Here is an 11,438-nt window from a genome sequence, read left to right on the forward strand (position 1 = left end):
AAATGCAAGTGTCACATAGACGGACCATACAATGAGTCATTACGCCCTGGGCGGAACGTAAGACTTGGATATGCATGAATAAACAAAGAAAATTACTCTTCAAGAAGAGTGACTTGGATAATCTCTTCAGAAGACCAATTGTTGATGACTTCATCCGGGATCCTCGGACGCACCCAATTGTCAATGTCACAATCACTATCCCCATCTTCTTCGTTGACTGCAGAGACTTGACCATATTGAATGATGCCAGCACTGGAGAAAGTGATCGGCCCCTGAAGTGTTGTAGTACACACATCCGAAACATCGGAATCCATTTCAGTTACATCATGGATTACAGAATCAGTAGGAACAACATCTGCGAATTCATCAGTAGCATCTTCAAACCCTTCTTCCTCAACCCCTTCCACAGACTCTTGGACAGACAAACCCTAAACCTGGAGGATACCTTTGTCGAGCAAGGCCTGGATACCCTGCTGTAACTTCAAACAACCTCCACTCTGAGTGGCACAATCCAAACAACCCTTCCCACAACCGGGGAAAACGTCGACCTTCAGCAAACATCCTTTGATATCCAACAATGGAGGCTTCAGCTTCAACACATCCTTAATGGACTTGGCTTCTCCCTCTACCAAATTAACATTCGCACCACCATGCTGGGGCATGGGATTGTTGACGACATTCGGAGCTGGTGCAAGGTCGGTGGCCTTTGAATCTATGAGGTCTTGAACTACGTGCTTAAAAGCTTTGCAGTTCTCAATGTCATGGCCAGGTGCCCCAGAGTGGAAGCTACACCTAGCGTTGGCGTCGTAACCCACCGGAAGTCTACCAACAGGAGGAACCAGAGTGCGCAATTGCACAAGTTGTAGTTGTTGAAGACTAGAAAGCAACTGGGCGTATGACATTGGAAGGGTGTCGAAACGCCAGTCCATCATCCTTTGCCTCTGTTGATAAGCGGGTCTGTTACCCGGTTGTTGCTGCTGTTGATACTGAGCTGGTTGACGTTGTGATTGTTGTTGTTGTAGTGGTGTTGCAGCTGGAATGGTCACCCCTGCGGCAGTACCTGTTATGCAAGACATGCTAATGAATATGCAAATGCAATGACATGTTTATCAATTCCAAAGGTATTCTACCCCCTTGATTCCAGTCTCACATTTGATAAACAGTGTAAGAAAAGACTAAGCCGTTGATGAGAACTAAGAAAATTCCAACTAGAATCAAGTGGAAGATATAAACCCCACAGAAATGGATAAACATGTGTGAATGATTATGAATGCAAAATGATGTGATGCAAAATGATGTGAATGCAGTGCAGTGGCATGTCAATCAGGATTGCTGTATCTGCTTGAACATCTGTCAGGTTGCACTGTCTGGAGAGAAATTAAGAGCACACCGAACAAAGGTCATGGGATGGATCATGTTATCCTTAATATCAACCACCCATTTTGGCGGATTATGGTTTACACCTTGTCAACACCCGAGTTTCATTGATATTAAGGATACCTGATCGGATCAACCATGAATCAAGGGTTTGTCGCAAGTCACGAGCATGGAGTTTAGGTTAAGAACCACCCAAAAGGAGTGTACTAAGGTTTAAACCTGCCAAACATGTTCTACAAAAGGTTCCCATAGTCATAATCCCATCTTTCGGATATTATCAGAGGAACGACTACTCGTATTCCAACAATATTCTCAAGAGAGACTCTTATGAGTGTAGTATCGCGTAACAATCGTATCAAATCTTACATTTGAACGACTTTCGCACTACGTCCTACAAATAGGCCAAGATGGGTTTGGTAAACTAAGGTCCTTGGCTTCTTAGGTCTATATTGGAACAAGTAATGTCTAACCACAACTTACTTATGTGACATTATTGATCTCAACATGACCTCCACCAAGTGAATGGGCTTGCAAGTCAACTCGCTAAGGAATACTCCACACAAGTTGACAGGACTATGCCATTCTCCTATCTTAAGTGCACTCGAGTTCGGGTATAGAACTCATCTCACAAAGATCACCAAGCAGCCATATCCAGCCAACAGATACAACAATGATATGTACACCATGCAATAAGGTAAAGCAGGTAAATAAATAACTGTACAAAAGCATGAACACCCAATAAACAAACAAACTACAAAATCTAGGAGGGACTCGCTTAGGGAAGGTGGACCAGCAAGAGGTCAACTTCTTAATGTCCCCAGCAGAGTCGCCAGCTGTCGCAACCTGAAAAATACAGTGCGCGAAAAAAAACAACCGGCGAAAGAGAATGACAGGAGAGTCGCCACCGTGCGTTATTTATCCCAAGGGAGGGAAAGGAAACGCTCGAAGTAAACCTGAAAAAGGAAAGGACAAGACGGGGTCTCGCAACCAAATCTTGGGTTCGGGAGTCGGTTATGCGAAGGGAAGGTATTAGCACCCCTACGCATCCGTAGTACTCTACGGGATCCACTTTTGTGGCTTTTTGCCTAAAGGGTGTGGGTTTGCCTAATGTGTTTATTTACTAAAAAGGTTAAGATAAATGACTCGTGCGGATGCCGCATCCACTGCATACGTATCTCACCTGAATATGAGAATCAGAGTCTTCGTAGCTCGGCTGACCTATGGGTTAGGGGATGTGTGCTCGCTAAGACATCGCGTCTTATGCCTATGTATCTCATCTGGAATGAGAATCAGAGCAAGTCGTAGTTCGGCTAACTACGGGGTTATGGATTGGGTTTTGGACGAACGACGTCACTATGAAATCTACCGGATGCTCGACCTTTGGAGACTTACTTGCCTTTAGTAGAAGGAGTAAACGTGTTGCTTTGGGTTTTAGGGTTTGGGATGCTCGAGGGCAAAAAGGCAGTCCTTGACGAAGGAACCGCGCTACCTGCAGGGATATGAATACAAAACACAAAACATGTATCTCAAAGTAAAATGCCACCAAGGGGCTCAAACATTGCCTCCTATCGAGGTCTTCCAGCTAGGAAAGCAGTAAAATGCGGGAAAAATGTAAAAGTACCACGCGGATAAAAATCCGAAGTAACAACAATTAGAGGAATGGGAAACCCTGAGATGTCTCCAGCTGGACCGTCAAAGGAAATCAGTCAACACGAATAATCAGAATAAAACTCCAGGGGGTATCCCACAAATAAAGTGGGAAACCACGCGAGTGTCTCTGCGAAAGCCATGTGAGCCCTCACAAAACTCGACAAAGGGTTAGAGCAGCAGGATGAAATCAAGAGAAAACAATGCCATGGAAACACAAGACAGGTTAGAATAAACAAAATAGGGTAACCCAGAGTTGCCCCTAAATCAAAATGTAACCACATGAATAATTCCATCAAAATTCACAAAAGGGCTCACAAAAAAGGTATCAAATTCACCCATAATACCTCATACATTTAGAGCATTCAAATAAAAGGCATAAAGATGATGGATATAGGGCAAACCTGATTGGAGAGCTTGATTGAAATTGAGTTGCACCCGTGAGGTTTACAAGTTGAGTTCCCTTCAGGGTTTGGAGGCTGCTCTGAACTCTGTTAGTTCTTCTCTCACTATCTTTTTCCTCGGGGTTTTGTTCCAAGGAAACCTCAGAGTATTTTGCTTCTCTCCCTTTTTCTCAAGTGAATCTCCCAGTGTAACTCCAAGTGTAACTCCTCTACTGAAACTTCAGTATTTATAGACTGATTTTCGTGGGTAGTGGGCTCAAATGAGGGAGACCCAAGTCCAAAATAATTTGTTATATTTTATTTATTTATTTATTTAATTAATTAATTAAATAATTTTTTTTCTTTTTTTTTCGTTTTTTTTCGTTTTTTTTTTCAGGAAAAATGAAGGGTAAATTTTGGGGTATTACAAGTGGTCTCATCATCTGAGTATCTAAAACTGGATTTCCTCAGCGTCTCGAAACTGTATTCTCTTGATTAACCATCTTGGGAGTGATTGACTTTTTGTGCTCTTGGGGTAGCTTGCCCCAATATGATCTTTGAAGTAACTTTTCCCCTATCCATCTAATTCAGAGAGATTTGTAGAATCTCGATGTGATTTCCCCAGATTGAATGACTCTTGAAGAGATTTGGGCTATGGGATATCAGGATTTTATTCAATGTTCCTAACATGTAAGCTTCCTCGATGTCAACTGACTGTTAGCATGTAAAATGCTCCTTTAAAAATGATAATTGTAATGTCATGCTCATGCATGTTTTGAATGCCATATCAGTATCAATACAAATGACAAGCAAATCTTTATGAGTTAGCTTAACACGATCTTACCATAGTATACTTTTGAAATAAACCATGCTTCAATTAGGTCTTTTGAGGGTTGTAACATGGCCTGGTTCACAGTTTTAGAAAGAAAGGATATAAGGCTCAAAACCTATTCTAACCTACCTATTCTCCGTGATGTTCTCCAGTCCCACATCCAGTTAGCTTAAAACAAGCGATAGTCACTCACCTTTTGCTTTTGCTTGCAGTCACATAGATTTTCTTTTGCAGAGGATTTTGATATTGATCCTCTTGTTCATTTGTTTATGCTTTCCCTTATTTTTGCCTGGGCTGATCCTTTGGGTATGCAACCCATCGGGATACCCTAACTTTTGCCTAAGTCAATCTTGTTTTCAATTTTTTGACTTAGCGGGCTTTTCATTTGCTTTTGATTTTTTTTTTCTTATTTCATCTTTTCTTTTTGTATTTGGAGCAAATCCTATGACACAATTTGTTTGATATGTTGCACGGGTCGTGACTATCTCACTCCTTTTGTGGGTAGGGGATAACCATTTTGATTTTGTGATTCCATCCTCTGGAGAGGGATATAATATGATTGATCACTTGATGGGATTTTAGCCTTCTGAAATTTGAACGCAAGGTCAAACTAACTAAAGACTACTCGGCCCCTGGTTAAACATGAGGGTTTTATGTGTTAAAGAAACAAACTCCTACTTCAAGGCCCAAAGGGGTTGACTAAGGATTAACTTCCTTATATCTCCGATGTTTAGGATTGAACAATGCCTTACATCATCAGCATGATCTTATTCAAAAGCATACATGCAACGATCTTGCGTATTTTAATTGCATCATTCTCTTTTGGTTTTATTTGACAAACAACTTGATAGTGATAAAATAAAATATGAGTGAACACAAATGGATTTAAGCAAAACATGCACTTTTATTTCATTATGATCATTATTCGAAACAAACAAGTTCACAATTGAACAATACATTGACATACAAGAAAATATTACAAATGAAGAGATTGAAAAACAACCTGATCGCTAGCATAGTTGACCTCATTATTCTTCTGCAAATACAACCTCAGTTCTTGAGCATTCTTCAACAATGACTGCACTCACCCTTTTCGGTCTTGACATTAGGCCCTTCTTTGGTGAAAGTCAGAATCTTCTGATCTATAAGTTCATGTACCCTAGCTTCGAAAAGCCAGTAATCCTCAATAAAATGCCCCTTATGCCCAACATAATAAGCACATGAGGCATTAGGATTGTGTTTTGCATAATATGGGAAAGTGGCATGAGGAATTTCCTTTGTCTCAATGAGTCCTCGTTGGACCAGGTAAGGTAGTGGTTGAGCATATGTCATAGGGATCTGATCATGTTCAGGATGCTTTCTACAAACTATCTGGTCTGCCTTTGCCCTTGATGGTTACGCGGCACAATTTATTGACTTTTCAGAGTTTGAGCCTGAGGAGGCTGCTGATACTGGGGCGTAACACCACGTGGATATGAGTAGCATGGCATAGGCATCAAAGGTACTTGCAACGAAGGATGAATTGGATGAATAGCCATTGGTTGGAACATTTGAGCCGAATGCACCAAGCCAGGATTGACTATCTGATGAGAAGTTTGACCATAATGAACTCCAGATGGGATATAGGATGCCCTAATATAAGCATTCTGAGGCGTAGTAACAACAGGAGATGACGCCCTAAGATAGGCCGACAACATTCCTGGGTGGTATCCTTGATTCGGATACTGCGTAACAGGCTGTACGACCGGTGGATGAACTTGCACACGAATCGGAGGACCCTTATATTCAAACCTCTTCTCAATAGGCGCTTCAGCAATCACATGTGTAAAGCTCAATAGCTTCTGATCGATGAGCTCTTGAACTTTGGTCTTAAAAGAGTAACAATTCTATATAGAATGCCCTACATGTCCGACATGATATCCACATATGGCATGAGGGTCATGCTTACGATCGTAGGGAAACATAACAGGTTCGGGTTGTTTAGACACAATTTCCCCAGCATTAACCAATATAGGTAGAAAATGTGCATAACTCATAGGAATTGGATCATTGCGAGGATGCCTCCCTTCCCGATCTTTGTTTCCTTTGCTGATTTGTTTCTGCTTCAGTTTCTGGTTGCTTTGAGCAGGTCTCTGATGTGGCAACAAACATTGTTCTTGAGGAAGAAGTGACAGAATGCCTACAACTACCTTCTGTTTGTTATCTTTCTCCAGGCTATCTTTAGCTTGCTCGTCGATCACAACCTGATTTGGGAAGTTCGTTGTCATGATATCCAAGAATAGCTCCAAAACCATGTCAGCTCTGTCAATGCTCTTAGTCTCTTCTATGATCCTTGGATGACTGGTGTCGACAAATTGTTATTTTTTTGGCGGAGGAATGGATATGGTGAGTTTTATGGTTAACATGCATGAAATGAAAATGAATGAACGCATATGTTATGGATGGAATGCAAATAATTATGCAACATCCATCGATTCAAAGCCTTGGTGGTATAACAACCCAAGTTCAAAGCTCCGACGTATATACAACAATGCAATAACATATGTTGACAACACCAATAGTCCGACTAATTTGTGTATACTGCCTGATGCATGATCAAAGGTTCGTCGTCCATGAGAATAAGGTATGTAGAGTCTATGGTTTCCTGCAAGAAAAATAATCCCATATCCCCCTCACAAGTGTGGACTATGCTCCAAGGTGGTCCCTAGAAGGTCTCCTAGAGTCATCGACTTGAAATGAAAATACCCTACTGTGGTGAATGCTCACAGGACAAAAGTATTTTCAAGTGAATCTAGTCTGGGTGTGGTTCTCGTGACAACCCATAGCGCGAAACCCAGATGTACACGACTATCCACGAATATATCATGTGTGTATACTAAGCTCGGGTATAGAGCTTCACTCATGTAGTATCAACCCCTAACCCAACAGAGAGAATAACTGATAACATCCATAATAAACAGTATTTAAAACAATAAGGAAAGCGATAAATAAAGCGAGTAAATCTATAAAGGTAAACACCTGAACTAAATGGAGAAACAATCAAAACTAGGCTTGACTCCTTTTAGCGATGAGGAAGTGCTCCAAGAAGCAAACTCCCTAGTTGAAGCTAGCGGAAATATACCCGAGCGCATCGCATGCTCGAACATACAATAGAGTTTCCATCGAACTTTATTTATTCCCGAAGGAAAGGGAAAACATCGATAAAACCCAGGGGAAAGAGATATGCTGGGTAAGGAAGTCGGTTATGCAAGGGGAAGGTATTAACACCCCTAACATCCATGGTACTCCATGGGAACCGTTTTGATTTTTCTCGCTCGAATGAGTGTGATAACTAATGATTACTCACAAAAGAATGGGGAGAAGGAGAGAAATAGATAAAGTGCTCGGTGAGGATTGAGGCCTTCATGCCTACGTATCCTCATAGTGCAATGAGGAATTCAGAGCTCCATGGTTCAAGGAATTAGTGGTGGGAGATGAAAAGAAGTGTGATCAAAATATGGTCTAAACCAAAGGATTGGGTGTTTTGAACTCCAACAAAGGTGAAAACATGAACACAAGAGTAAGGTGGCCATTACCAGTACGTGGGCTAGCATGGCTGCCGCTATAGGGTAATGCCAAAAATACGAAGAAATAAGTGTTTAGGAATGGTCCAAACATCTCTTGGTTCACAAGGTGACGCAAGATGGAGCATAAAAGGTAGTGTATTTGGCTCAAAGATAACTGGTATATCACATGGAGTGAATGAATGTAGAATATGAGTGCATCATGGAGATGAACGGAATAAAGTGACCAAAGTCACAGAATAGAGTATTTGGTAATAAGTGACTGAAAATGTATGATTTGAAACCGAAGGTGAAAGTGTATTAGAATCCATAGGAGAAATGGGATTTGTACCATAGAGGGAAACAATGTTAACCGATACATGGACTAGCATGGCTGCCGTTGTAGGGTATTTAGCCAAAAAAGAAGGAATTAAATGTCTGGGTACAAGCCAAACAACTCTAGGTAGAAATGCGGACTTTTCGCTAGGCGTCTTAAAAGGGTGTATATGGGTATCCAAATAAAATTGTGTTTCGATGTCAAAGAGATAATATGCCACTGGGTGAACGATTTATGATCGAAGGTAGATAATGGATCATGAAAGATATGAGTGGTGCCCTAAGGCAGAAGGAGAAATAATTAGGAGTATGCTCGCCAAGGATTTGAATCCTCGTGCCTACGTATTCTCATTGTGCAATGAGAAAGTCAGAGCAATCATAGTTCATGGAACCACGAGAACAAAGAGAGAGATAAGTGATGAAAATTATAACTTGTACCAACAGAATGGTATCAAGGGAACCCACAAATGGATGGAACTTGGAATCAAAGAGTAAACATGCATTTACCAGTACGTGGGCTAGCATGGCTACCGCTATAGGATAAAGCCAAAAACAAAGACTGAAATAAGTGTTCAGGTGCCAGCCAAACAACTCTTGATTCACAAGACGGACTGCTGCTATATCATCCTAAAAGGGTATAGGCGGGGCCCAAGAGAAAGTATTGTTGTGTACAAGGAAGCAGTACATCCCTGGGTGGGGAACAAATAGTTTGAGATCAAAGAAGGATAGTGTCTTGGATCCAAAAAGAGATAAACTCTTAATCGAAGAGCGAGGTGGTGTTTAAACCCAAAAAGAATGAATTAAATGTTTATGGGTATGACCCAAATAACTCTCGATTGATGAGGTGGACTTCCATTATATCGTCCTAAAAGGATGTACAAGGAGTCCAAAGAGAAGTATGGTTGACCTCAAAAAGATGGCATTGATTGATGAATTAATAATGATTAATTAATAAATAGGATAGCTCACAAAAAAACTGGATTCTCCTACCTATGTATCCTTATAGTGCAATAGGGAAATCTGAGATTTCGTAGTTCAGCCCACTAGGGCTGAAAGCAAGATGATTGGGGAGGAAAAAGAATATGATTGAAGAATAGAGCAGACTTGATAGTTATTATATAAGAACCACACTAAATCTATAAGTAAAGGTGGATACGATAAGCAACGAGCCAAACATCCCACACCCAAAGATATCCAGAATGAGTGTAGGAAAGCTCCAGTGTCATTCCTTCTTTACTACTTAAGGCTCATGACATGTAATTATCATCTTAACTCTCAAGTTACTGAAGGAGAATATTTGTGGTTGTTTCTTGTAATGATAATGACCTTATCAATCGTTCGATTCAAATTGCAATAAAGTTTATGAATGAAGGTGAATACGATGAGAAACTGGGTCAAGCGTCCCGTACCCAAAGACATTCAAAATGGGGGTAGGAATTCTCCAGTCCCATTCCTTCTCCATTTCTTAAGGCTTGTATCGTACAACTTGAATCATGATTGATAAGTTGTTAATATAGTCCTTTGTATTTCCTTGTTGAGAGAGAGAGAGAGACTTGTCAATCGTATGATTTGAATTGTGCTAAAGACTATGAATAAAGGTGAATACGATGAGCACTGGGTCATTCGTCCCATACCCAAAGATATTCAGAATGGGGGTAGGAATTCTCCAGTCCCATTCATTCTCTATTACTTAAGGCTCGTGCCACATCATTCTAGCTTTTATTTGACAAGCTCTTGCAGATGCCACCTTTGATGTGCTTGTATTATCCACTCACATGTATGACTGGGGATGCCTTGATTGAAAATCTTGACTTGAGGCCTCGAGCCCCACAACTTAGAGAAAAAGTCTTATTAAGTGACCAAGGATCTTTTTGTCACTCAAATTAGACCGTGGGATTATACAATATCAAATGATTTAATTGATCAAAATTGCTTTTGATCAATTTGAGTCGGAGGGTTTGAAATAATTTGAAAAACTAGGTTAAGACCTAATCCAACAGTTATAAATTAATCAAATTATCCTAAGGGATCATGCAATTGGTCATGGCTTGATTAAAAAATCTATGTCAAGTTCTAATCCTAACGGAACATGCATTTGTTAGTCAAAAACTAGATTAAAACTATTTAAAATGCTAAGTCAAAATTTAATCCTAAAGGAACATGCATTTAAAATGGTAAAATAAGTCCTTTAAAGGGCAAAATGGTCATTTCACATGAATATTCAATTTAAGGATAAAATTAAATCCTAATCAATATCCTAACTAAAATCTAAAAATTAATCAAGTTCTAAGAAAAGTATTTTAATCAAATCAAAGAAACCTAATTATTTTTAAAATCTAACTAAACTAAAAAATAACAATTAATATTTTAATTAATCCTAATTTTTATTCTAAATAAAAATCCTAATTCTAATTAGTCATAAAAATCTAACTTAATTAAACTAATCCTAAAAATTTCTAAATGGCCTAATTAATAAAAATAGAACTAAACAAAAAACAACAAAATGAATCAAGAATAAAAGGAATAATGAGCTTAGATTGGGGGTGTAAGAAGCAATTAAAATAAGGCCGAATGACCCAAAAGACCCACATAATCAGTTGTGTTATTCCTGTTTTGTCTTATATGTTATTTGTCTTATATGTCATGTTGAACCAGTCATACTGTGACACGTGGCACTGTCTAGAAAAGTGAAAAAAAGAAAAAAGAGAAAGGACGCGTCACAATTCCGGGAGTTTTGAGTTTAATCAATAATTGTTCATTAATTAATTACACAATCTTGAATTTTGATATACTAAAAATTAATAAATCAAAAAATTAATATGCAAATTATATATCACCGAACTCAATTTTTCGCAAGGAATCTAAATATGCGATCGAATTTTGCAAATGAGCCACGAATTTTGAAGAATAGGGTGAAAATGTGAAAAACAAAGTATGTAAATAATCGATCGATTCACATTCGTTATAATGATTTGTGAAAAAGTAATCACATATTCAGAATCGTGACGAAAAATCGCTTCTAATGATATATGCATATGTAATTAACGGTTAAGAATTAAAAATTCACTATTTTTAAGTTTATGTGTTTTATACAATATAAATGTTTATTTAATAAGGAACATTCAAAACAGTAACTAAAATTAATCAACTAGCAAAAATCCAATAATTCATGGCAAAAGTGTGGAAGAGATAAAAGATTACCAACGGAGTGGAGATTTGCTCCAGTTAGTGTTGAAAATCGAAGCGTCGAAAAGAAACCCGGAGAAATTCAAAAATAAACTCCATTAATCCAATTAACTTTCAAGCTTTGATAATTATTCT

The sequence above is a fragment of the Lathyrus oleraceus genome, chromosome 3 (assembly GCF_024323335.1).
Source record: "Lathyrus oleraceus cultivar Zhongwan6 chromosome 3, CAAS_Psat_ZW6_1.0, whole genome shotgun sequence".
NCBI lineage: Eukaryota > Viridiplantae > Streptophyta > Magnoliopsida > Fabales > Fabaceae > Lathyrus > Lathyrus oleraceus.